General features: G+C 45.0%; 1 protein-coding gene and 1 pseudogene across 1 annotated transcript in view; both read right to left on the reverse strand.

Moving 5' to 3' along the window:
- LOC147461523 (putative cyclic nucleotide-gated ion channel 20, chloroplastic) overlaps nucleotides 1-27753 on the reverse strand; it is a 192183-nt gene that overhangs the window by 127537 nt on the left and 36893 nt on the right. The window lies entirely within an intron of this gene.
- On the reverse strand, nucleotides 10100-12319 carry LOC147461524 (uncharacterized; annotated as a pseudogene).

Here is a 27753-nt window from a genome sequence, read left to right on the forward strand (position 1 = left end):
GTCTTACAAACGCTCCTGCTACGTTCAATAGGATTATGGATCGAATCTTCCGCCCACACCAAAAGTTTCTTGGCACATTCTTTGATGACATGATAGTCTACTCAAAGAATGAAGAGGAGCATAGGCGTCACTTGACCATTGTCTTCGAAGAGTTACGCAGTTACAGGTTGCTTGCTAATCCTAAGAAAAGTGAGTTCTTCTTGAAAGAGATTCACTTTCTTGGCCACATAGTGTCAAAGGATGGTGTGCGAATGGATCTTGCCAAGGTTGAAGCAATCTGGACATGGCCGGATTTGAAGACTATGCATGATTTCTGTAGCTTCTTGGACTTTCCAATTTCGAATGAAACTGAAAGCCTCCGACTTGAGCTTTAAGAACGAAGCCCAAGTGTACCTGCTGAAATCATCCCCAAGCACAAGCAAAAACTGTGAGCCAGAATATGAAGGAGTGCTCATCGGGCCACATAGATCAATGTCAACCAGTGCCAGTGGTGCCGAAGCTCTGTTGTTGGATGTCTGCTTCGAAAAGGAAACCCTGTGTTGCTTGCCCATCTGGCAAGCCTCGCATACGCCTGATGAGGAGCATATCGCTGGTAAACCCTCCACCATAGAGGTCCAAGCAGCCTGCTGAAGCTACTCATAACATAGATGTCCAAATCGTGCATGCCATAGAGAAGAAGACTCCGTGGTCCAAGACAAAAGAGCAGTGAGGCGGTATAGGGAACCATCACGCTCACAGCGTGCAAGGATACTACCTTTCGTAGAATCAGAAATTGTCACTATGCCAATACCAAAGTGTATGTCAGCTCCCTGAGAGTCCAAACTCGACACAGAGAGGAGGTTGAAGGCCATGTCCGGAACGTAAAGCGCCTCCGTTGAACTGAACTTCGGGTCTAAGGTAGAAAGGAAGAGGGTAATCTAACCTGTGCCAAACACTAGAATCTCATGGTTGTTACCCATACTGACGGTCTGCCCATGAGTCTCCCTGAGAGAGCTAAACCAAGACTGTTGGGAAGCCATGTGAGTGGTGGCTCCACTGTCAACAACCCAAGTACCTGACTGCGATGTAGCAAGAGCGTGGTCCGTCGTCACGACAAGAGCGGTCCCTTGTTTCTCCTTGTTGGCCTTCTCGCTTCTTCTTTCTGCATTCTGCTTCTTTGTGCCCATTCTTGTGGCACCGGTAACATTCGATGTCCTTGTTCTTCTTCTTCCTCTTCTTACCTTTACCTTTCTTGTTGCCTCCTTGAGCTATCAAAGCTTCTTCGTCATCAACAACACCTCCGGCTCTGTGAATGCGGAGTGCCCCTCGATCTGTCTGAGGGAAGGAAGAATCTCGTCCTAGGTGGAAAAAGAGGTACGTGTAACAGACTTGGACACTCCAAGTCAAGAATCAACTGCGACAGCACCAAATAACCACTTCAAAACAATTCACAGATCACAATAGATTTGCACTGGCCCGGCGGAGTTTCGTGCCTAGAGATATTGGCCCCAAAGACTGGCGCCCCTTCCGGTATTTCTTTTTGTATTAATTAATCATCAAAGTACAAGAGAGTGGCTAGGGTTTCACTCTCAGACTCTACGTCCAGACGCTCTAAGAAGTGAGGCCCTCACCACTAATCTAAAGGTTACAAGGGATGCCCAAAAGCAGAGCCCCAAAAGCTTGAAAGCAAAAGCAGATTCTCTCTCTCTCTCAATGAGAGTCAGTAAAAAGCAAGTTCTCTTTTTCTCTTTCTTTCTCCCAAATCAAAGCGAAAAGCTGAGATTTGCGTCGCTCAAAATTTACCAAAAAATAATTATTATTATTATTTTATTATTATTTTTTTAATAATCCGCCTCCGCGATTTCCGGAAATTAGGGTTTCTGGTAGAAATTAGGGTTTTTGTTGTCCGCCACGTCATCACTTTGTGACATACCCCCCTCTTGAAAGCATTGTAATCGACCGCGATTACGCCTGCAAAACCGACAAAAGCCATAAACCGTCTTAGCAGACACCGACTGTTAGAACCTACGTACTAGGATCACACATCTAGCACATGTACAAAATCGACAGTCACATCACACGACATCACAGGACATCACAGGACATCACCAGAATCACAGGACATCACATGACATTCAACATTCATTCGGATCTTAGACCATGATTTATCGGCAATGAAGCTAGCAATCACATCTAGGTCCAATCGGGACCTCATCGATGTCCGATTGACTAACCCCTATTGCAACCATGTCTATTCGAGATCAAGTAGACCAAAATGCTGCAGTCATTTCGTCTATCAGTTCCTGCACTCACAAGAAGTCAAGAACAAATCAGTATCATAATCAGGAATTCCATTTCATAAAGTCATCCAACAGAATACTGTCAGCTCTCAGTATCCCTGAAGCTCAAAGAGACATCAGTGACTTTAGTATCAAAATCGAGGCATCTGTTGACAAAGGAGCGGAGTAACTCCCCTCTTGTGCATCCCACTACACCAGATCTTCGGCCAAGCTGAGTTTCTGCGTTCCGTTTGGAGTAGACTATGCTAAACCAAAACATCGAGGTAAAGTTTCACAATCCGAGGAGTATCTGCTAGGTCCTCCTCCTCCATCCACTTCGCATCAAATGCAGGAAAGTTCTTGAACTAAACCAAGAACCGCCTTCGGACTTTACCTTTCTTCGTATCATTATGTGCCAAAATCTGTTCAGGAACAACGATCTCCTCGTTTTCTTCCACTGCGGGTTACTCATCAGGCTCCCCATCATCAGGCACATCACCCTTAACAAGGTTCAAGAGTCTCACATACAATGCATTATGAATCCTCCAAGTATCTGGCAGTTCCAATCGGAAGGAGACATCATTTATCTTGTCAGTGATCTGGAAAGGTACGTAGTATCGCATACTAAGCTTTGGAAAAAGCCTCTCCTTTCCCTTTTTCTTTCTTAGGCGTTCCTTCTCAAAAGTAAGAGCACCCAATCATCCTCCTTCAGTTTCAAGTCGCGACGATGGCGATCTGCTGCCTTTTTCTGGCGTTCTTGAGACTCCTGTAAAGTCTCGCGAACCTTGGCAAAAGCCGTATCCAAATCTCGCGAATATTCATCCACTTCCAATATCTAATCTTTCGTGCTTAGGAAGGATGGAACCTTCGCAGCACTTTCAACAATCTCACATGGCGTCTTCCCCGTCGAAGAGTGTATCGTGTTATTGTAGGCAAATTCCACCAAAGGTAAGTTCTTTTCCCATTGAGTCTTCTGATCCGAGATACAAGACTTCAATAAATCTAAAATCACTGAATTGGCAATCTCAAATTGCCCGTCAGTCTGCAAGTAGAACGATGACGAGAACTGCAACTGCATGCCAATGTTCTCCCAAATTGCCTTCCAAAACAACCTCATAAATCTGGGGTTTCTCTCGGAGACAATCGTCTCAAACGTGCCATGTAATCGGAAAATCATCGTGATCATTCTGTGTTCTCGAGAGATCAAAAATGAAATCCATTTCAATATTTTCCCAGGGGCGGGTGGGTATGGGTAAAGGCTGTAACAATCCCTGTGCCTTATGCCTGTCAAACTTGACCTTCTGGCATACCAAGCAACTGCGCAAAAACGCTTCCACATCCTCCTGAGTCTCCGCCAAAAGAAGTATCTCTCTACCCTCTTCATGGTGGTAGCAATGCCGCGGTGACCCGTAAAAGGTGGACAGTGGCATTCAGTCATAACCTTATCCCTCAACGGTTGTGTAACGCACAACATAGTCTTTTTCATCAAGTAGTCTTCCCGAAGGGAGTATCCAGCTACTGTCTCCCCATCCCGTAGCCATGTGAAAATATCTGTAAAATCTGTATCTGTGGCATACTGATCGACCATATCCTCGAAGCTCCTATGATGTATAGCGGAAATAGCCAGAACCAACGGTTTCCGAGACAAAGCATCTGCCACCACATTCTTCTGTCCCTGCACATGGACAATCTGGAAGTGGAACTGTGACAAGATGTTCACCCACCGCATCTGCTTTTCCGAAAGCTGCTTCTGTGACAAGAAGTAGCGCAAACTCTGATGGTCTGTAAAGACAGTAAAATCCGCTCCGAGTAGGTAATGCCGCCACTAAGTAAGAGCATGGATAACCACCAAGAGCTCTTTCTCATAGATCTGTGCTGTCATCTCCGGCCTAGAGAACAAACGACTCTCGTAAGCTATGAGATGGCCTTCTTGCATCAAGACCGCACCCAGACTACGACCACAAGCATCACAAAATACTTCAAATGACTTCTGCAAGTCCGGCAATGTCAAATCTGGTCCTGTAGTCAATTTCTCTTTCAATGTCCGAAAGGCAGTCACCTCTAAGGGTCCCCACGAAAAAAGGTACTCCTTTCTATGTCAAGGTATGCAAAGGGGAAGCAACCTCTGCAAACTTTCGTATGAACCGCCTGTCCTGTCCATCATCCGGTTAAATGTCGCAGGAGCATTGTTAAGCCAAAAGGCATCACCAAAAACTCAAATAACCCAAAAGTCGTCCGAAAAGCTGTCTTGTAGACATCTCCTGGCGCTATCCTGATCTGATGATATCCACTCTTCAAGTCAATCCTGCTGAAGCACGAGGATCCCTGTAACCTGTCGAGTATATCATGATCCTAGGAATCGGAAATCTGTTCTTGATGGTGATTTCGTTGAGAGTGCTATAATCAATGCACATTCTCCAAGATCCGTCTTCCTTCAAAACCAACAACACTGGAGAGCAATACGGTGAAGTACTAGGCTGGACAAGACCCTTTTCCAAGAGGTCTTGAGTCAACCAAGAAGAAATAAAAAGCCTCTTAAATTTCAGCCATTTAACATGCGCAGTCTTGTTTAAAAGAAGCGTGGACCACCAAGTACGAGCATTCCTCTTAAAGTAAGAGGCAACTCTCCGAATCTTGGAGTGCTCTGAATAGCGTCCTCCCGCGAAAGCGATGTCAAACTGCTGTATAGAAGACAAAGCCTTCGAAGTATCTGAGTATCCTGAAAAAGTATCAAACTTGATCGAGTGGCCACCTTCCTTAAACTCTCGGACTTTCTTGCTTTTATCTTCGAGAAAGTGATACTGGTTGGCTTTGTAAAAATTCTTCTTGTTCGCATAAAACTTTCCGTCATCGGAATTTGAGCTGTCTATAGACGAGTCCTCAGTAGAACTGTCAGTCTCTGGGCGAGATGTAGCCTTCTTTGCCCTTTTTCTTGCCCTTTCCGAAGCTTTGTGTCTTGCTTCGCTTTTTTGCTTTTTCTGTCTTCTTCGCTCTAATCCGAGGAGCTAGAAGAACTGTCAGAAGAAGAAGAAGAAGAACTGGGTACTCCTTCAAATCGAACACGCTTCTTCAGTTTCTTTGCCTTGTCAAATGTCAACCGACGACCCAAATATCCCGAGATGTTTCTTCTGCTTTTTGCCTTTATTTTGCACGTCGAAAAGCTGAGCAATCCGTGCATCAACCACGGTCTCTAGTTCCTTCTCCGTATATTTCTTGGAGGCAGAAGGTTTCTTGAGAGCGGGGTCTGGGAGTGGTGTTGTGGTTCTTTGCCACTCCATCTGTACCTTCCAAAGAGGCATATATTTTGCCATCTTCGGGTCCTTGGCAAAATTGAGCATCATCTTTGTTGCATCGCCAATCAATTGACGACGCTACATCTCTCTTTGCTCCGCCTGAGTAGGCCGAGGCGGGCCATACTCTCTGTCTGAATCTTCGTTGTGGTCCCAGCCCGCATCTCCAGATGCAGAGGGAGTCGACTGATCATTGCCTGAAGCCATAGGTGCCGCAGAAAAAAAAAATCGGGGATCGGATTTCCCGTAGAAGAGAAATCGGTCGTGCTCTGATACCACTATAACAGACTTGGACACTCCAAGTCAAGAATCAACCGCGACAGCACCAAATAACCACTTCAAAAAATTTCACAGATCACAATAGATTTGCACTGGCCCGGCGGAGTTCCATGCCTAGAGATATTGGCCCCAAAGACTGGCGCCTCTTCCGGTATTTCTTTTTGTATTAATCAATCATCAAAGTACAAGAGAGTGGCTAGGGTTTCACTCTCAGACTCTGCGTCCAAATGCTCTGAGAAGTGAGGCCCTCACCACTAATTTAAAGGTTACAAGGGATGCCCAAAAGCAGAGCCCCAAAAGCTTGAAAGCAAAAGCAGATTCTCTCTCTCTCTCAATGAGAGTCAGTAAAAAGCAAGTTCTCTTTTTCTCTTTCTTTCTCCCAAATCAAAGCGAAAAGCTGAGATTTGCGTCGCTCAAAATTTCCCGCAAAAAAAATAATAATAATAATAATCCGCCTCCGCAATTTTCGGAAATTAGGGTTTTTGGCAGAAATTAGGGTTATTGCTGTCCGCCACATCATCACTTTGTGACAGTACGTCCATATGTGAGCAGACTCTAAAAGTAGGGATCAAAGCGTGGGGGAAGCTTGAATAGTAAGAGGCCAGCCATGCGTGCCGAGATGAGCCTCCGACAGAGACAAGGTCGTCCCAGAGCTCCTGCATGCGGCGGTTCAACCCATCGAGTGAGTTAAAATCCTTGAACTCCACGTTGTACAACTCCCGTTCAAGTGTGATCTATCTCGCAAACGAGGTCTCCTCAAACTGGTCAAGAATCCGTCTCCATAATGGATGTGCATGCTCCTCTTTGGAAACTTCCTTCGTGATGCCGTCCGAGAGGTTCATTATAAGAAAGGTGAAGACTCGTCCGGATCCACCCACTCGCCGATCTCGTCCTGAGTGGCGGTGAGAAGGGAAGACTTCGTAGCCGAATGGGTGAAATCATTCAATCATTCACAGAGTCGATGGTAGGCAATGATTGTGCGGACTCGTCTCCTCCACACAGAATAGTTGTGTAAATCCAACTTCTCCTCAGCAAACTGGGTGAGGGCATAATTGTTGGATGTTGCATTGACACATGCCGACATAGTCGTAGAAGCGGAAGTGGCCGTAGTCGTAGTAGACGTGGTGGCCCCCTGCTGGAACTGTTGTTGTTGTTGTTGTCTCTTCTGCTTCGGAGTCAACATGTCGTGTGCTCAAAGAGTAGTCCCAGAGGTAGATCGATAAGATGATCGCAAGTCGCCGACGAAGGTACCCTCTCCAATGCTATAGAAGTCCAAAATAAAATGCTCAGACAGCCACCAGATGGTGTCCTAACGAGCAAGGGAGTGATCAAACGCACAAAGGGCAAAAAATCAGCCTGCTGTCCGCCCAAAAAACGCTGCAAAGGGTGCTGAAAACACTGCTGTAACAAAGATTTCAGCGTACCTATACACCACCAAACGGTACGGGAGCGTCGCAGAGTGTCAGAGGAGGGGGTTCTCGCACTTCTTCACCATCGAGGGGCTGAAAACAGTAAAAAAATCGGAAGTTATCAATGTCAAAATAGTGCCGATTTTGGGGGATACCTGACGATAGGTGTAGATCTGCAAGTTCCTGGCAGTAGAAGACACTCCAAGCGGATAAAAGCCGCTTCCTCGGGTGCGTAAGGGCAGCGTTTTGCAGAAAACGCAGCAAGTCACAAAAAACGCAAGTAAGTCCAAAAATGCAAATCAGGCCAGAAAAACGCAAGGCTAATATGAGGCTGATGTGGTGCGATTTGCTGCAGAGGAGGTAGCACTAGGAGCAAAGATGCAAATCCGGGCCGGCAGATGCAAAAACGTAAGGCTGAAAACCAAAAACGCTGATGGTTCAAAGAAACGCTAGGCTGAAAACTGTAGGTTGAAAACTGTAGGTTCTCGCGATGGAAAGTTGCAATTTGAGCACTAGGCCTTGGTAGGGAGATCGATGCAGATGCTCCAAGTTCTGGCGATTGATACCATGTGAGAGTGAGCAGCGGAAAGGGTGTGAGCCATGCGCTCCGAAAACACTGTGGAGAGAGAGAGAGAGAGAGAGAGAGAGAGAACACAAGTGCTCTGTAAATGATGCTCTCAATACACAATGTATGACTACAAGACCCTAACCATTCTGTTTATAGTATGTTCGTTTGAGGTAGGGGAAAATGTGCAACTGGTGCAAAAAACATAAAAGCCCAAAAATGGCTAAAAATGTGTGCACCCAGCCAGGCTCAGAAATTGACCGGTTGGACACGTGCTAAAGTATCCACCCATGCAATCTACATGATGTGCGATGGGTGGCCAGCCCAAGACAATCACTAGCCGTACAAAATGTCGAAGCAACAGTGGTGTAACTCTAACTGAATGGAGCCGGAATCAGACCATTGCACCTTATGTATTGACCTAACATGTGGAGAAACAACTAAGCATGATAATCTCAATCAAAGGGAAGAGAAGTTATCTCCTTATATGTTACCATATACATATGGTGGTGATGTGTGTGAACACACTAAGGACGGTCCGGGCATTCTTTTCCTCACCAAGAGGTTTTTTCACTCATGCATTGTATATACGCCCATCACTCTAGGGCTATCTAATCTTTCCATTGCACGCTAAGTTATATACTCTCTGTTGTGTGCCTTGAGCTTCCTTTGTCTTCTCCAAGCTATGTGTGTTTCCCTGCAACCCTAATTCCAACAATTGGTATCAGAGCAGGTTGCGTCCTCCCGGGCTTAGTCGCCAGCAGCTCCACACACATGCTTGCTCACTTTCTCCGATTTCGGGCTCATTTCGGCCTCTGTTTCCACTACAAGCAGTGCTTCGTAGGCAATTTTGTCATTTTGTGCAGAATTTCTGTTAGTGTCGTTTTCTGCATAACAGGTCCCTTACATTCTTCTACGGGTTGTGCTATATAGCACGTGTTGGTCCCGCTTCGTTTCTCCTCTTTTTGGGCAAATTTCACGTCAGGTGCAGGCATTTGCCATGGCTAACAACAACACAAATGTGTTCAAGATGTTTGCTGATGAGGATAGATTGGATGTGGACAATTCCCCTATGTGGGCTTACATGATGCAACATGTGCTTGTGTCAAAGGGCGTCTGGAATATTGTGCAGGGCATTGATCTGCGTCCTAGTTCCGAGGATGTAGGCGACGTTGAGGATGTTGCAAGTTTTGGTGGTAGGGTTGCTGCTACTAGAGCTGTTTTGCATGCGGCTGAGCAAGCTCGTTGGGATGTAAGAGATGCGCAGGCTCATGCATTGATTGCTTATCTATAAAGCACACTATTACTCCTCATATTGGTTCAGCAAAATCTGCAAAACAGGCTTCGGATATTTTGGCCAATCTTTATGCAAGTCGCAATGAGGCTAAGTTTGCATTGCTACATAAAGAGCTAGAGTCGAAGATTATGCATGAGGAAGACGAGATGGACACTTTCCTTGCTGGTGTCAAGGATATTAAGCAACTTATTTCTACAAGCAAAGTCATTTCTGACAGTTCCCTTGTGCAGACTATTCTTGATGCTTTGTCAGATTCTTACCAGACTTTTCCTGATACTTGAAGACTTATGACCCAAGGAAATCCAGAAGTTGTCACGTTTGATTCATTATGCACGTTACTGTTGCAAGAGTCACTATCTAGAAAAAACAAGGCTAAACAACGTGCACTTTAACATGCCTTTATTGTTGCTCAAAGAAAAGGTGGTAACAACAATAAAGGTGGTTCTTCTGCGAGTGGTAAATCACATGTTCCTAATGCTTTTGCTGGTAGCAATTCGTCTGGGAATTCTCGTGGAAAAAGCAAAAAAGAAGATGCGTTGCCATTATTGTAAAGCTAATGATCACTTGATCAAGCAGTGTCCGAAATTGAAGGCTAAAGAGGCTAAGAAGCATAGTTACATGGGACGGCAGGTTGGGGTCGAGAACGGGAACGGAGACGGGACGGCAAAAGTCAGGAAACGAGGACGGGGGTCGGAACAACAAAAAAAAAAGAGTTTTTTTGGCATTTTTTGACCTACACACATGCCACACACATAGAGCATCACTTTGACCACAAATTTACACTAAATAGACCAAAGAGCACGAGTCATATAGGCGCAAATGTGCTAATAAAACATCGATGCATACAAAATGAAAAGTGCATGCCACAAGGGCTCAAAAAGCCTAAAGGACTTAGGACAAGCCTCAAGGATAACAAAAAGTACAAAGGGCTATGTAGTAGGTAGAGTCGTAGACTCTAGACTCTAGAGTCTAGACTCGAGAGTGGTCAACGATCATCAAACTCAAGAACTGCTCGCCTGCTGAATCTCCATATCGTCGTCGTAGTCGAGGTCGTCAGCGACGTATGAGGCCTCGCGAGGCTCGCATTGAGGCTCGAAGTCCTCCTCTAGCTCCTCCAAAAGTGTATCGGCCATAGATGGATTCTCTTGTGCCATCTCCCACTCAGTGAAGGGATCTGCCTTGTGTGTGACGCTCTTGGCAAGCATGCGCAAGTTAGCGCTCACAAACACCAAATTATTGGCCCTCTCTACCCCAAGGCGATTCCTCTTCTTAGAGGCAATGTGGCTGTACACACTCCATAGTTGCTCCAAGCAACTAGTGGTACATGCTTGGCTAAGGATAAGAACAGCCAAGCGCTGCAAATGTGGGCCATCTCCTCCATAGTCCTCCCACCACAAAACCGAGCCAATCTTGTTGCGATCAACCTGTGCATCTACACATCCATAGGAGCCCTTCTTTTGCCTTTAGTTGAGTAGCTCGTCTCTAATCTTGCGCCTAGTGTCATTGCTGGGCTCAAGGCGCTCCAATGCAAGCCGACATCCTTTGCTCACCTCCTTGTTGGTCTCTTGACGTCTTCCGTAAAACTCAGGGTCAAGCACATAAGCTGCCGCATGAAGTGGAGAGTAGTATCCATTCCACCTCGACTCACACAAGCCATGAATCTCTGCATACTGAACAGGGTCAGGCACAAGCTTCTCAAGTGCCTCTATCATCCGATCCATGGCTTCGTAGACTTTGCCAATGCATGGCTGCAAGCCATCCACAACTCGAAGTAGGTGTAGAATAGGCTTGACCATGGCGTCAAGAGTCTTCACCTCCTCCCACCAAGCGACGTCGTCGGCCCATTCTCGGCATTTCAATCCTATTGGTGATGTAGACTCCGGCATGGCCTGGAGCTCATCACTGAGAAAGAGGCCCCTTAAGGCTCCGCCACATGTAGACAAGCGGCCTAGCATAAGCCAATTGAATGCAAATCTTGTCTCTGAATATTTGAGCAAGGACAAGTGGCTCCTCTTTGAGAATTCATGGCGCACTTTTTGATGGTTGAACACAAAGGAGACAATTCGAGAGGCGTCACCAATGGTGGGTGAAATCCATGACAAGTTCCCTATGTCCTTGAGGAGGTTATTGAGGCAATGCGCCATGCAAAATGTGACATGGATGCTGGGATACATGCCCTCAATGATAGCCCTAGCTGCCCTATTTGACGCCTCTCCATCTACAACCATACAAAGGACATTCTCCGGGCCGGTGATCTCTATGGTGCTTGTCCACTCCGCAGCAAGCATCTCCGCGGCCTTGCCACTATCGGATGCATCATGTGACTCCACAAAGTACATCTCCCCTCGAGAGTAGGCCACTACTCTGTGGATGAACCGCTTGCGGGTGTCGCTCCATCCATCTACAAGGAGAGAGACGCCATTGGTCTCCCACAAATCCTTTGTTGCTTGGGCCGCTTGCTCCAAGGCAAGCTTCTCTTTGTCAAGAAGGGTGGTGCGAAGCCTCTCCAATGAAGGTGGCACATAAGAGGAGCCATATTCCCCTATTTTCGTAACCATGGTTCGAAAGTATGGAGACCTATCCACACAAAATAGAGCATGTTGTGTTAGTATGGAGAGTCGAGAGTCGAGACCCCATAATGAATACAAAATGGGAGATTGCAATGTGCATATGCCAAGGGAAACTCACCGCGAAGCATGGAAGGCAATGTGGTCGTGGAAGAAGAATCGGACAACCAACCTATCCACCTCTTCCTTCAATTTAGGATTCCAATTTTCGTTGAGGGTGGTTTGGCGATGCACAACGGAAGAGGACGCTGTAGATGCATTTGTCTTGAACGCTTGAGAGATGTCGTCAAGGTTGGCTTCCCTTTGCTCTCGCGGTGTCGCCGTGGCGGAGGGATCAACGGCAACAAAACGGCCCCTCTTGGCCGCTTCCACGACCTCATACACGGTGAGCTTCTCAAGAAGATCCAACCTCTTCTCGGGAGTTACTCGAGGGCAAAACTTCACCTCGTGACTAGATTCATGAGGAAGATGGGCTCGCACTTTGTTTGCACCACCCGTTCTCTTGTACGGGCATAGCTTGCTCGTCCATGGTCTTGCACCGCTACCTTTACCACGCGTGCTAGAGTCGACTTCATCCCACCACGACCATGTTTGCACGGCGGGCCTCCTTCGAGAAGAGTCGGCTTGAGAAGTGGAGTTAGCTTGAGATGACATGATGGTGGAGAGAGAGTAGAGCTAATAGCCTAATAGCTTAGAGGAGAGCTTGTGTGGAGAGAGAGTAGAGGAGAGCTTCAAAGTTGAGAGGGTAGAAGAGGGAGAGAGTGGAGACTCAAGGGTAGAGCTTGAGCGCTTATAGGTAGACCGTAGACGGCGTAGAGTGTAGAAGCCTCTAGAAGGTAGACCGTAGAGTCGTAGACTCCTAGTAGAGAGGAGAGCTTGAGGGAAGATGAGGCCCAACTTTTATAGCCACCCACGGGCCAACCCCCCCCCCCCCCCAAAAAAACAGAACGTTGGCTGCAAATGATCATTGAAAACGGTCAGATTTTCAAAATTTGAATTTTGCCCGGCCATTTCCGTCCGTTCCTGGCCGTCCCCATCCGTCCCCGGTCCAGCAGCTTGCAACCCCGCCGATCGGCTATTTTTCCGAACGTTCTAGTCCATCCCCGGCCCGGTTTCGGCCGTCCCCCGGCCCTAGGCCCCGTCCCCCCCGTCCCTTGTAACTATGCTAAGAAGAAAGAGGCTCGTTCCACTACAAATGCAGCTATTGTTATGTCTCCTGTGAAAGGAGATTGGGATGCTGATGTTGATGCGGAATGGGCTTTTCGTGCAAAGTGCACTTATGATCCTTTTGTCCATGATGCATGTATGTCACTTGCTGCAAATGCTCGTGTGATACTTTGACAGTGTCAGGTGCAACGCACACAGAGCTCTGATACCAATGTCAGGTGCAGCGAAAGTGTGTAAGGATTTAGCTCGGATCTAGTACTCCGCACACAAACACAAGGGTTGCTTTACTTCACTTGAAAAAATTGAATCGAACTAAAAGAAAGAGAGAGACACAAGAGAGAGAAAAGAGATGACAGGGATGTCCGATCCCAAACCCTCAAGGGCCCCCTTGCTCTATTGCCAGAGCAAGTACTTTCTTTATTCTTGCACAAATGCTACTACGATGCTAATGGGTACTCACGCTACTGACGTTGGGTACTGAAGGTATTGATGCTGGGTATTGGTATTGAGGTACTGTTGGGTCTATGTCGACGATACTGATGTCGACGACGAGATACTGATAGGTCTGTGTCGATGACGATGATGTCGATGACAAGGTACTGATGGAGTCTATGTCAACGACGATGATGTCGACGACAAGGTACTGATGGAGTCTATGTCGACAATAAGGTACTGATGGGGTCTATGTCGACGACAAGGTACTAATGGAGTCTATGTCGATGACAATGTACTGATGGAGTCTATGTCGCCGACGACGACGATGGTGATTGTGACGATGACGATGATGGTGTCGTCGTCAAGTCCGAGATCTGCGATGATGATGACGACATCGACGACGACGGTCTCAAGGCTGAAAACTGAAAGCGCTGACTGATCTGTAGGGCTGAATATGGCGCTGATGGTTAGGGCTGAAAACTGGAAATTGTGTCGTGACGACGACGATGTCGGCAACGGCAACGACGAGGCTGAAAAACGCTAAGGCTGAAATGTGAAAATTGGCACGATGGATGGCTTTCTGGCGAGGATCTGATGTCGGGAAGGGGATCTGGCACGCGACGAGGCTAAGGGCTGGTACTATGGCAAAAACGTTGATGGCTGAAAACTGCCCAAAAACGCTAGGCTCTACAGTGGATGCAAAACGCTAGCTACTGCTTGGACTTCTACTGAGAGGCTCCGTCTGTTGTTGGATTACTGCTCCTCTACCTCTACTGAGTGCCCAATGATTTTCTTTTATAGTTTCTTTAGCAATTTGCCTACCTACTTTTCCAACAAAAGTCACTTATTAATAAATAAGTAAAAAATGTGTACTTTGGAAAAAAGGGTTCTATGCTCTCGAAAATGCTCATGCTGAAATGATTGTATTGTGCAATGGAGGGTATGCAACTGTGACCGGCCTGGGCATGCACGTCCTGTTAGAGGCTCACATAGTGTCAGGCTCAGTTCTAAGCTAGGCTATGATTGATGCTAGACCATGGTAGAAGCATGTCCACGTAGCGCAAGTAAAGTGCGCACGTGACATCCCTTCCTGTTAAAAGTGAGGCACAACTTGCGAACTTCTATCTGTACTTCTGATGTTGACTGATGAATGCTTTTGATGCTGCGGAGGCATCACCAATGAAAATTCCTCCAAACCCGGTGACTGCGGGTACTGCGGGTGTTGTGGATTCTGCTAGTATTGTGGGTTCTGCGGGTACTGCCGGAGATGAAAACACCTATCATAAGGGTTACTAGCCAACAAATTTCTGTGATCCCCGCCATAGATACGCCAGCCTGAGCTTCCTCTGTTGCTAAATTGGCCTTACCTGACAGAAAAATAATTCTAAATGAATTATTGGATTTATAAGTAAGAGGGTTTTCTCGCTTGGAACACCAAGAAAAAGAGTTCTAAATGAATGATTGGAATTTTAAGTTAGCGGGTTTTTCTCACTGAAGACATCCAAGTACAGATATTTATAGAGCGTCATTCAGAGTAATAACGGGAGCACTGTGAAAGGGAATATCTGTAAGGCCACCAGGAACGGGTACTTCTGATATGTAACATCGGATGGGTAACAGGAAGCATCGGGAAGAAGTATCCGACCATCCGGGAACGGACATCTTTGATGCGTCATAGGATGGGTAACATAGAGCATCGTGAAGGAGATTGTACCGTAAGTTCGGTAGGAAAGGACTAGGTGATGGGTATTCCTGATGCGTCACAAGGAGGGTGACGGGTGCATCGGAAAGGGAATATCCATAGTCGGGATGTCACGTGACACATCCAACCCTATGTGTCCGTGGACAAGCTACAGCATGACCAAGGTTCAGTTCAGTCAAGTCAGTATAGAATAGGAAGTGATCTGGCACTTTTGTGAGTCTGTTTTGGTTCTCATTGATTTGGAATAAGGAACGGAAGTTCCTTGGAATAGGGTTCTGCCCTAGGAATAGGAAGCCGAGGCTTCCAGGAACCATCAAGTCTTATACTAGAATGAACGTGGTAATACGTTCGAATCAAGTGCTTGTATAGACTTCTCCTCAGTAATAAAGATACTATTACAGGGGCGGGGGACCAGCCCTGTAATAGTATCTTCTCACTATAACCGACAGATCGAGGAGATCCGAGCCCGGGAGCGCCGTGCCACCGAGGAGCGAGTGGCTCAGATGAGGGCCGACCCGACAGCTTTCATTCGGGTAGCCTTGGCCCCAAACCCGCCCATGTACCACATCTTACATCCCCCCATTAGTACAGGATGGAGCTAGATAGCTTGATGCATTCTCATGATTGTACTACCTCGAGCATATAGACATGCATATACCCCTAGAGATAGAGCTCCATCCCTCCTCAGATACTCCACTACCTACATTCAGTTCAGTTTTGTTTCATTTGTCTTTCCGATAGACGGATGACATACACACCATGTACATTTGATTTGTCTCATAGGCCGATTTCGGCCTGACATAGACGTTAAAAATCTTTCTTTCTTTCTTTCTTTCTCTCTCACTCTCTCTCTCTCTATTTTCTCCCTCTGGATTCAGTACTGTGTCGATCTTCTCACTCTCTATCTCTCGCTCTCTCTCTATTTTCTCCCTCTGGATTCAGTATTAAGTGAGAAATTCTATTTATCCGAGTATATTCTATATTGCTATGTGCTCCCGTTTGTGACATCGTCTCAAATACTGACGCCAGTCTGGGCTTCTTCCCGAATACCGAATCTACTTGGGCTGGTCTTTGCTAACACCCAAACAATATCTATGGTGAAAACATTCCCGTGCTGATGGACTGAGGTTTGGTTCTGGAGTCTGCTCCAAAGTGTCAATGACGAGGAAAATGGATGTAGCTAGATGCCAAGAACAGAATGCCTAATGCAGGGATCGAGAAAAGAGATCAAGGTGATACTCCGTCCATGTCCGCATAAGAGGCAAGTAGATCCTGGTACTCAAGATCTTGGTTCTCGTGTATCCGATGTCGATCTTCCTTCAAAGGCATGGCAATGAAGATGGGATCTGGTAAATTCATGGTCGGGACTCAAAGATTCTTTCAGTTAAAAAAAACTAGGAGAGGTTCCTTGGGTTCTTTGGTTCAACTTGGGTTCTTGATGGTTCTTGGTTCTTGAGGTTCTTCCCTTGAGTTTGCGAAGCCGAAGCACGCATAGAGCTCTGATACCAATGTCAGGTGCAACGAAAGTGTTTAAGGATTTAGCTCGGATCTAGTACTCCGCACGCAAACACAAGGGTTGCTTTGCTTCACTTGAAAGAACTGAATCGAACTGAAAGAATGTTAGGTGCAACGGAATGAATGTTGTATTTTCTCAAGATTAGTGATCTTTATTGCTCAAGGTTCCTTTTAGTTCTTAGGGAAAGAAAGAGCTTTCCGTCTTGTAGAGTGCTATGATCACGAACAAAGTGAGTGGATATTGTGTGTGCAAGTGAATGAGACTAAGAGAAGGAGAGAGAAGAGATACGACACCGAGAGGTTGTAAAACCCTCCTCCGAAGGCCCCACTCTCGTCGGCGAGAGTGGTCTAACTTTGATTGCACAAAGGTGTACAATGCAAATGCAATGGACTGATGCAATGGGACTATGCCGATGACGACGACGGTGATGACGACGGCGACTTAGGCTGAAATCTGTGATCTTTTATGGGCTGAATATCGTGGTCTCCTTGGTGGCTGAAATTCTCTGTTTTTGGCTGCGTTTTTCGGCTGAACTTGGGGATCTTCTGCAACCAAGAGGGATTGAATCTGCTACCTTTCTATAGGCTGAATTCTGCGTTTTTATCTCTGCTGAAACTGCAAGTAGGCTAACGTTAGTGTTGGGGCTGAAAACACTGAACAAAGGCTGAGGTCTTGCTGGCGTTTTTGCATGAAAAACGCTGGCTGAAAGTGGGACGTTTGGCAATGAAAACGCTGGGCTGAATGGCCTGTGGGAAGTCAGCAGGCAATGCAAATTGACGGCGAGGCTGAATGCTGTGGGGGAAACGCCAGAGATGGGAGATGGATGGCGATGGATCTTGATGCTGAGGGGGGTACTGCTGAGAAGTTGCATGTTGAGCGGGAAGCTCCTGCTGCCTCTTCTGCCAGAAAGTGCTAACTTGAGTTTGCTTATATACTAATTTAGCAAAATTGCCCTACCTACTTTTGTTGGAAAGTCACTTAAAAATAATAAGTGAAAATAACCAATAAATAGGAAAGTAGGCTAAATGCACTAGAAAATTCCCCTAACTGATGCTAATGGATTCCGATGGGAATTCCGATGATCATGCTGTGTGCAACCGGAGGATATGCATCTATGCTAAGTGACTGGGCATGCACGGTCTACGAATAGACTCACAAAAGTGCCAGATCACTGTTAATCTAGACTTGACTGGACTAACTGAACCCTGCTGTGGTGTAGCTTGTCCACGGACACATAGGGTTGGGATGTGTCACGTGACAAAGAAAGAGAGAGACACACGAGAGAAAGAAGAGACGACACAGAGATGTTGGGTCCCAAACCCTCAAGGGCCCCCTTGCTCTGTTGCCAGAGCAAGTACTTTCTTTATTCTTGCACAAATGCTACTACCATGACTAAGTGTTGAGATGTTGATGCTCATGGGTACTAAAGGTACTGATGGTATTGATGCTGGGTAATGGTAGTGAGGTAGTGCTAGGTCTATGTCGACGACGATGATGTCGACGACGAGGTACTGATGGGTCTGTGTCGATGACGATAATGTCGACAACAAGGTACTGATGGAGTCTATGTTGACGATGATGATGTCAACGATGAGGTACTGATGGATGTTGGATTAAAGGCCTAAATAACCCCTTTTTGTACATTTTTATACTTTGTCCAGGTTCAACACATTTTTTAAAGGTCACTTATAATAAAAGTGGGAAAACCCAAAACTCACTTATTGAGTTTTCCCCAAAAACGTGAGCCCTCTCTCTTCTGCTAGCGCTTCCTCTCCTGCTGGCCTTCGCCTCCCCTCTCTGCACACACACTGCACTTCCTCGCGTGCTCTTTCACTTGCAGACACCGCCGCGCGCTCATCAACTGGTATCAGAGCTGCGATTAGGGTTTGCCCCAAACTTGCAAACGCTGAATTTCAGCCAAGAAGGTCAACTTTCACGCGAGATTTTGCAATTTCGTCGCCAAAGGACTCGCCCCCGAACACTAGAGAGCTCTCGGCAACCCAAATTGACCCAAAACAGGCTGAAATTAGGTCAAAAACAGGAAATTACAGGTTATGACAGCAAAATACAGGTTTTGCAAATGATGTATTAAGGTGTGGGAATACTTTTGCTAAGTCCCCGCTACCCAAAAACACTGAAATTGCAAAAAAACAAGCCCTAAAACAGGTGTTTTAAGCAAATTTCAGATTTGCGCAGGTTTTTGCAAGTGTTTTTATGGTGCGATTACATTGGGGAAAGTGCAAATTGATGCAATCTACACACATTTAACAAATTTTGTCGATGTATGACCATTTGTGGCTCAATTTCATGCAATTTTGATGCTACAAATTGGGGCTTTTGCGCTTACATGCTTCTAAAGGCTGTGTATTAGCCTTATGTATGTCTTCTGAGGCTAAAAACAACTAAATTTGTTGTTTTCGAGCACAAATTCGCTCGCTGAAATTTCCTGTGCATAAATTTCAGAAATTGAATTTTGTGCCCAAATCGACCTATTTTGCCCCAAATTGCTCCTGTGACCATTTGGAGCTGTAGTGCACATCTCTATGAGGCTATACTCCGATTTTTGCGCATTTTGCCCAAAAATTCAGCGTATCATCCCTCTTATTTCGTGCAACTATGGCCTCATCTTCTTCGGATGTGAAGAACCTCTTCGAGATAGGAGGTTCAATGGTACAAGTTTTGATCTTTGGAAAGACAGAATTCAAGGAATCCTATTTCTTAAGGATTGCGAAAGGACACTTGAACAGGTGAAGCCACAGAATATGACGAATGAAGCATGGGTTAGCATGAACAGGAGGCCGTTACATACATTAAAATGGCCATGACCGATGAGACCGTCATTGATGTGAGGTCTCACGACTACTTTTGATGTGTGGGAGAAGTTGAAGGGAATGTATGAAAATACAACGCCTGTCAACCAAGTGCACTTGATGCGAAAACTTGTTGGCATGCAACTAGATGAGTCCAAGAGCGCGGCAGAGCACTTGTCATTATTCGCAGGTACTTTGTCGCAGTTACAAGATTCTGGCTTGTCCCCTTTTGATGATAAGTTGAAAGCTATCTTCTTGCTTATGACCTTACTTCAGTCATGGGAAACTTTGGTGGTTTCGTTGTACAATAACCCCAATTTGACCTTTGATGGTGTTAGGGGTTCTATCTTGAATGAAGAAATCAGGAAGAAAGCAAGTGGAGAGGGAGGCAACTCTGCTAACATGGTTAGAGACAGGACAGAAAAGAAAAATGCTTATGCACAAAGGAGTAACAGTAAGAGTAAAGAAAGGGGAAATGCAAGCAAAGGCAAGGGTGATGTGACATGCTATCAATGTGGCAGGACAGGTCACAAGAAACCCGATTGCAGGTACTATAAAGCTGAGTTAGAAAGAAAAAAGAATGGCGGAGACAAAAAGAAAGAGAAGAGGAAGTCAAGGCAGATGCACAGGATAGCTCAAAGGACAAAGAGAAGGCCAATGAGGCTTCTAGTGTCGTGATTGAGGAGCTGTCAGATGTAGGGACATCTTGTGTGCCAATTTGTCAGATGATGATGCTTATGACTACGATGCCTCTCTCAATGTTCATTCACAGCACATGCAGATCACCAAGAGTGATCTTATTGATGCTTTGTTGACTGTCAATGATGCATTGTCCCAGACTTGGATTGTTGATTCCGGTGCTTCATTTCATGTGACTCCTATCAAGGAGTGTTTCTCTACTTTTAATGCGGGCAAGCGTGGCCATGTATACCTTGGAAACAATCATGCATGTTCCATTGAGGGTATTGGCACTGTGCATCTCTCCATAGATGGCACAAATGAGCTTGTCTTGCATGATGTTCGATATGTGCCGGGAATCAAGAAGAGTCTGCTTTCTGTTGGTCAGATGGATATGCATGGTTACAGCATCTTGTTTGAGAGAGGGTCATGGAAAATGACTAAAGGCGCAAGGCTGATTGTAAAGGGCACAAAGAAAGGGACACTTTACTGTATCCATGGAAAGGCCATGTTGGGCAAGTTTATTGCGTTGGCTGAAATTAACTCTCACATGGAGTTATGGCACAAGAGGCTTGGCCATATGAGCCAAAAGGGCCTTTCTAAGCTTTGTACTTTGAACAAGCTTGATGCTAAAGGCACAAAGCTTGACTTTTGTAATGAATGTCAATATGGCAAGCAAGTAAAGCGTTCTTATTACTCCGGTGTCTCTCGTAAATCTTGTGCGCTTGATCTTGTACATTCTGATGTATGTAGCATGCCTACTAAGTCTATGGGAGAGGTGTATGCTATTTTGTCTCCTTTGTTGATGATCATTCTAGGAAAATTTGGGTTTATTTGCTTAAATCTAAGTATGAAGCCTTTGCTGCGTTTAAGAAATTTCATGCATTTGTGGCCACCCAAACAGGTAGAAAGCTGAAATGCTTGCGTACGGACAATGGGGGAGAGTTCACAAGTGCTGAATTTAACAAATTTTATGAAAATTTGGGCATTAAGAGAGAGCTTACTGTGCCATACAACCACTCTTCTAATGGTGTGGCTCAAAGATTCAATAGGACACTTTGTGAGAGGGTGAGATGCATGCTGTCCACAACTAATCTCTCTCATGGATTTTGGGGAGAAGCTTTGAAAATTGCAGTGCATATATGCAATCGATCCCCTCACATGTCTTTGAAAGGTGACATCTCTGAAGAGGCTTGGTCTGGCAAGCCTGCTTCATATGATCACTTACGCATTTTTGGTTGCGAAGCTTTTGTGCATATTAGACCTGAGTTGAGAAGCAAACTAGATGCCAAGTCCATTAAAGGCCTCTTCATGGGATATGGTGAAGAAGACGAAATGGGTTACAGGATTTGGTTACCTCGGCTCAAAAGGGTTGTATGCAATCGGGATGTTGTTTTTAATGAGGCAAGGCTGCTTCAAAACAATTGTGCCTCAAAGCATCACCATAAAAGGGTCAAGTTTTAGTATGACCAGCCACCTGTTAGGCCTATTCTTGACCCTCAGGATGCACCACATATGGCTGAAAATATAGATGATCCAGTGGTGTTTGAGCCAGATGATGTTGGGCAGCAAATTGAAGCTCCTGAAGGGCATTTGCAGCCACAAAACAATGCTGAAAATGGTGCTGAAAATGATGTATAGCAGCCCATCGTTGATGATTTTATCATGCACCTGCTGTAGATCCATTACTAGATAATGTGGATCATTGGGTGAGACGGTCTACTCGTCTAAGACGGATTGTGAGTAGATATGATCCCTCTTTGCATTATATTATGTTGACAGATGAGGGAGAGCCTCTTACGTATAACAAGGCAAATACATGTGAGCACAGCGACAAGTGGCAGCTTGCTATGTAGGAAGAGATTAAAGCTTTGCATGCTAATCATACTTGGGATTTGGTGGAATTGCCCAAAGGTAGGAAGGCTATTCCTAACAAATGGGTGTATAAAATCAAGACAGTTGATGCAAAACCCAAGTATAAGGCAAGGCTAGTTGCAAAGGGATATGTTCAAACCAAGGGCATAGACTTTCAGGAAGTGTTCTCTCCTGTAGTGAAGATGACCACTTTGCGTGTATTGTTTGCCATAGTGGCTGCCCTTGATTTGGAATTGGACCAAATGGATGTACATACGGCTTTCTTGCATGGTGATGTGGAGGAAGAGCTTTACATGAAGCAACCCGAGGGTTTTGTTATTCCTGGCAAGGAACATTTGGTATGTATGCTCAATAGAGGCTTGTATGGGCTGAAACAATCATGTAGACAATGGTACAAGAAGTTTGACCGCTTCATGCTCAAACATGGTTACAAAAGAAGCCACGTAGACCATTGTTTGTATACCAAATGTGATGAGGATGGCAGCCCTATCATTCTTGTGCTCTATGTGGATGATATGTTGATAGCTGCAAAGAAAAGAAGCACTGTTGATGCTCTTAAAGAGCAGCTGAAATCTGCATTTTCAATGAAAGACCTTGGGGTAGCTGAACATATACTTGGAGTGAGGGTTAGCAGGCAAAGGGACCAACGCATATTGTATTTGTCGCAAGAAAAGTACATTGAAAAGGTGTTGGACAGATTTAACATGGCTGAAGCAAAGCCTCTTGGCGTGCCATTACAGCCATATGTCAAAGTCTCCAAGGATGATTGCCCCGAGTCAAAGGAGGAAGCCAATGACATGCAAAGTGTGCCTTACGCTTCAGCTTGCGGTTCACTTATGTATGCTATGGTTGCTACTAGGCCTGACATAGCCCATGCAATGGGAGTTGTGAGCCGGTTTATGGCTAATCCAGGTAGGTTGCATTGGGATGCAGTGAAGTCCATTATGAGGTACTTGAAAGGGACTAAAAACAAATGCCTTTGCTATGGTAAAGGACCATTGGAGTTGAAGGGATTTTGTGACTCTGACATGGCTGGTGATGTGGATACATGGAAATCCACAAGTGGTTATGTGTTTACTCCTGTAGGAGGTGTTGTTTCATGGTGTTCTAGATTGCAAAAGATAGTTGCATTGTCTACTACAGAGGCTGAATATATTTCAGCCACTGAGGCTTCCAAAGAATCCATTTGGTTAGCACGTCTATGCAATGATTTTGGTTTGCCTGACAAGGCACCTATGCTTGGTTGTGATAGCCAGAGTGCCATATGTATGGCAAAGAATGCCATGTTTCATGCACGCACAAAGCATATTGATGTGCAGTATCACTTCATTCGAGGAGTGCTTGAGGATGGCCTTATTACATTGGTTAAGGTCCATACATCACAAAATCCAGCAGATGCTCTCACTAAGTGCTTACCCAAAGCACAACATCAGCTATGTATACAGATGGTGGGAGTCACGTAGCTTAAAGGCGCCATTTATGCCTTTAAGTGGGAGGTGGTTGGGTTAAAGGCCCAAATGGCCAGCCCAGATGACCCCTTTTGTGTATAGTTTTTAAAGGTTACTAACCTTTGGCCAAGTTCACATTGAACTTGGCCACTAACTGAAAAATGGTCCTATACTTTAATAAAGGGAACGAGAGCCCAATTCACTCTCAACTTATTCCCCTTACAAGAATCGTGCAGCCTCTCTCTCTCTCTCCTACTTCCACCTCTCACGTCCCCATCTCTGCACACCAACCCCTCCTCTCCAAGGCTCAAGTCTTGCACATCTCCTCGTGCTCTATCACTTGCACACATTGCTGCGCACTCATCATACGAGATGTAGAGCTTCATGCTTCCATCTATGAGAAGGAACTCTTGGCAGTTATTCATGCTCTTTGAGCTTGGAAACACTACATTCTGGGATCAGATTTTACCATCAAGACGGATCATCAAAGTCTTCGGCCAAGATCTTTTTGGTCGAAAATTTTAAGCATCATGGTATGCCGAAAATGATTATTAGTGATCACGACCTACGAATGACCTACAAACTTAGAAACTAAGTTGAATTTTTCTTTAGCTTATCATCCTTAGATAGATGGACAAAGAGAAATTACTAGCTCTAGATTCCTAGACATTTTAAAGTGCTATGTCTCAGATCATCAACGACTGGCAGTGTGACATGAAATGTTTCGGGGTTTTGTGTGTTTCAAGGTTTTGAGGTTTTTGAAACGTTTCGTTTCGGAGCTCAAAGAAAGCGAAACACAGGTTTCGTTTTACATGTATGTACCTATAATGATACATTGAATATACATACAAATTCACTTGTCAAGACATATGAAATACCAAAATCTAGATGTGAGACTTGAGTCACAAGTGAACAAGGTATGTCGACAGCCAATTGCAGCATTGTACAAGTGCAGATGCGGAGGCCGGTTTCACCGGTTTCAACTCGTTTCACCCGTTTCGTTAAAACATTTTGCCTTACTCGCCATTTCGGGGTTTTGGAGGGCCGAAACGCGATGTCACTATGTCAACAAGAATGGGAGAAGTATCTATCTCTTGCAGAATTTTCCTATAATAATACTGTACATTCCTTTACAAGAAAAGCTCCTTTTGAGGTTATTAATGGCAAACCACATTTTCTCCCAATCCTTCTCACCAGGATCAGTTATTTGCAGCTGATGAATGTGCTTGAGACCTGGATACCGTTTACACGCAGTGAAACGCACTATCCTTAGATCTCAAGAGAAACATAAGAAAGCAATAGATAGACATTGTCGTGATCTCAAGCCAGCTGAAGGACAATTTGTTTTAACTTTTTCTCAAGTTTGATAAAGCGCGACTTAAGAAACATGCCAATCAGAAAGGGAAAGTTGTAAAACTGTGCAATCTTGTAGAGACTTGGAAAAGCCATAATGCTTTTCACATGAGCCTTCTACCACCTTTCATTGGCGAACCTCTTGCAAAACTAGTTGTAGAAGATCCCCTTGAAGTAGATGAAACTTAGAAATACTTATTCTATAACAAATCATTCACCATCAGGAGCGCCAACTAATGTCTGGAAGAACTCATCGTAAGTACTTAGTAAAGTTTAAAAATTACTCCCTCTAGATGCTCAGTGGATGACAGCATCTGAATTGCAAGATTTCCCAGACATCCTGTATGAGTATCATAAAGCCCTACAATTGAGGACAACTGTTTAGAAATCAAAGGGATGTAATATTTTAGCTACGGCTACAAATAATGAAAATGATTTTTGTGCACACATAATGAATCTATTGGTACCAATTAATAATTAAATGAACGGGTAAATTTTCTGGTGCAATGTGCCATTTGGAAATTTATCCATGTCCAGATAGTATGATAAGTACTAAGTAGAACAGTAGCCGGACACAGTGCAGAATAGTTCAAAACAAGCACATGGATAAGAGGGTGTCTCCAATTTGCTTAGAAAAAATTATAATATAATATTTTTGCGGTGGCAGCCTAAGAAAGCGGCATGTTGGACATTGTGGAAATACTTCGTTGTGGGAGATGGCAGATTGAGTCGAGAAAGATATGAAATCAGCCGAGTTATTAATGCTCCAGATTGGCCAGAAAACCGGGCTTTAATGTTCGTTTTTAAGTGAAAAGCTTAAAATTTTTTAAAACTTAATGGCCGGGCCAATTTAAAAGGGGGCTTATTTAATAAACATAAAAAAAACACAACTTCCAGCGTGTGAAAACTACAGCATCTAGCGTTTTGCTATTTGCTCTCTCTCTCTCTCTCTCTCTCTCTCTCTCTCTCTCTCTCTCTCTCTCATGCAGCGCCAGATGACCAAAAAACTCATACGCTACGCTCATAAGAGGCTAGCGTTGTAACAAACTTGGACACTCTCAGTCAAGATTCTACCGCGACACATCAGAGATTCACTTCAAGACAGTTCATGGTTCACCATTGATTCGACACGGCCCGACGAAGTTCCTTGCCTAGAGATATTGGCCCCATAGACTGGCGCCTCTTTCGGTATATCTTTTTGTATTAATCTGTGTTCAAAGTACAAGAGAGTGAGAGGGTTCTCACTCTCAGCCTCTGCATCCAGATGCTCTGAGAAGTGAGGCCTTGCCCACTAATTTATAAGTTACAAGGGATGCCCAAAAGCAGAGCTTCAAAAGCATCAGTGAAAAGCCTTGGAAAATAAAGCAACTTATTTCCCCAAAAGCTGCCAATTTTTTTCAACCTGCACTGAAGCTGATTTCCGTACAGCAGCAACGTAAAAATCAGAAATCCGTACGCTCTGCCACTCAGCAAGACAGCGTGAAAAGCGGCACATTTTTCCTGGATCTACCACGTCAGCCTGTCTCCGCAGGTGCTGCCAGCAGGGGTGTGTGTGTGTCCTCTGCTGCCCCACTTTTAAGTGTGTCCAAGGCCATGACACGTCACCAATTTGTGACATACCACCCTCTTGAAAGCATTGTAATCGCCCTCAATTACGTCTGCAAAACAGAAAGAGGCCATAAACTGTCGTAGCAAACACTGGCTGTTAGTACCGACGCACTAGGAACAACACATCTAGCACATGTACTAATCAACAGTCACATCACACGACATCACTTGACATCACAAGAGATCACATGACAAATCACATTCAACAATCATTCCAATCTCAGACCATGATTAATCGGCAACATATTTAGCAATTGCATCGAGATCCAATCGGGACCTCACAGATGCCCGATTAACTAATCCATATTGCAATCGTGTCTATAGAGATTTATCAGACCGACATATTGCAGTCATTTCGTCTATCAGTTCCTGCACTTAAACAAGTCAAGTACAAATCAGTATCATGTTATCAAGAATTCCAAGTTTTAAAGTCATTATAGCAGAATACTATCAGCCCACAATATCCCTGAAATCCAATAGGGACATCAATGACTTTATTATTAAAAATTTGGGCAATCTGTTGACAAAAGAGCGGAGTGACTCCCCTCTTGTGCAAGCCCGCTGCACCAAATTCCGCCCATGCTGAAATCGGGGTTCTATCGGAGTAGACTATGCTAAACCGAATGCTTCAAGGTAAAGATTCACAATCTGAGCAGTATCTTCCAGGTCCTCCTCCATCCACTTCGCATCCAATGCGGGATAGTTCTTGAATTTAACAAAGAACCGCCTTATCGCTTTACCTTTTATCTTTCTATCTTTATGTGCCAATATCTGTTCTGGAACGAGCATCTCCTCGCTTTCCTCCAGTTTGGGTTGCTCATCTGGCTCCCCTTCATCCGACACATCGCCTTTAAAAGGCTTCAAGAGACTCACATGGAAAGCATTGTGAATTCTCCTACTATCGAGCAACTTCATAAAGGAAACATCATTTATCTTTTTGGTTATCTGGAAAGGTCCATAGTATCTCATGCTAAGCTTTGGAAAAAGCCGCTCCTTTCCCTTTTTCTTTCTCAGGCGTGCCTTCTCAAAACGTAAGAGCACCCAATCCTTCTCCTTTAATTTCAAATCGCGACGATTTCGATCTGTTGCCTTTTTGACATTTGTGTCTTTTCTTGAGATTTTTGTAAAGCCTCCCGGACCAAGTCCAAGTCCCTCCTGAACTGGTCTGCTTCAAGAATCTTATCTTTCACGCTAGGGAAGGGTGGAACCTTCGTAGCAAATTCAATAATCTCAAATGGCGCCTTCCCCATCAAAGAGTGGATTGTGTTATTGTAGGCAAATTCCACATAGGGCAAAATAATTTTCCAATGTAGTCTTCTGATCAAAGAAGAAGACTTCAGCAAATCCAATACGACTGAATTTGCAATCTCAGATTGCCCATCTGTCTTCGGGTGGAAAGATGACGAGAACTGCAACTGTGTGCCAATGTTCTCCCAAATAGCCTTCCAAAACAAACTCGTGAATCGGGGATCTGTGTCAGAGACGATTGTCTCAGG

Source organism: Adiantum capillus-veneris, chromosome 3 (assembly GCF_014529385.1).
Source record: "Adiantum capillus-veneris isolate H3 chromosome 3, ASM1452938v2, whole genome shotgun sequence".
Lineage (NCBI taxonomy): Eukaryota > Viridiplantae > Streptophyta > Polypodiopsida > Polypodiales > Pteridaceae > Adiantum > Adiantum capillus-veneris.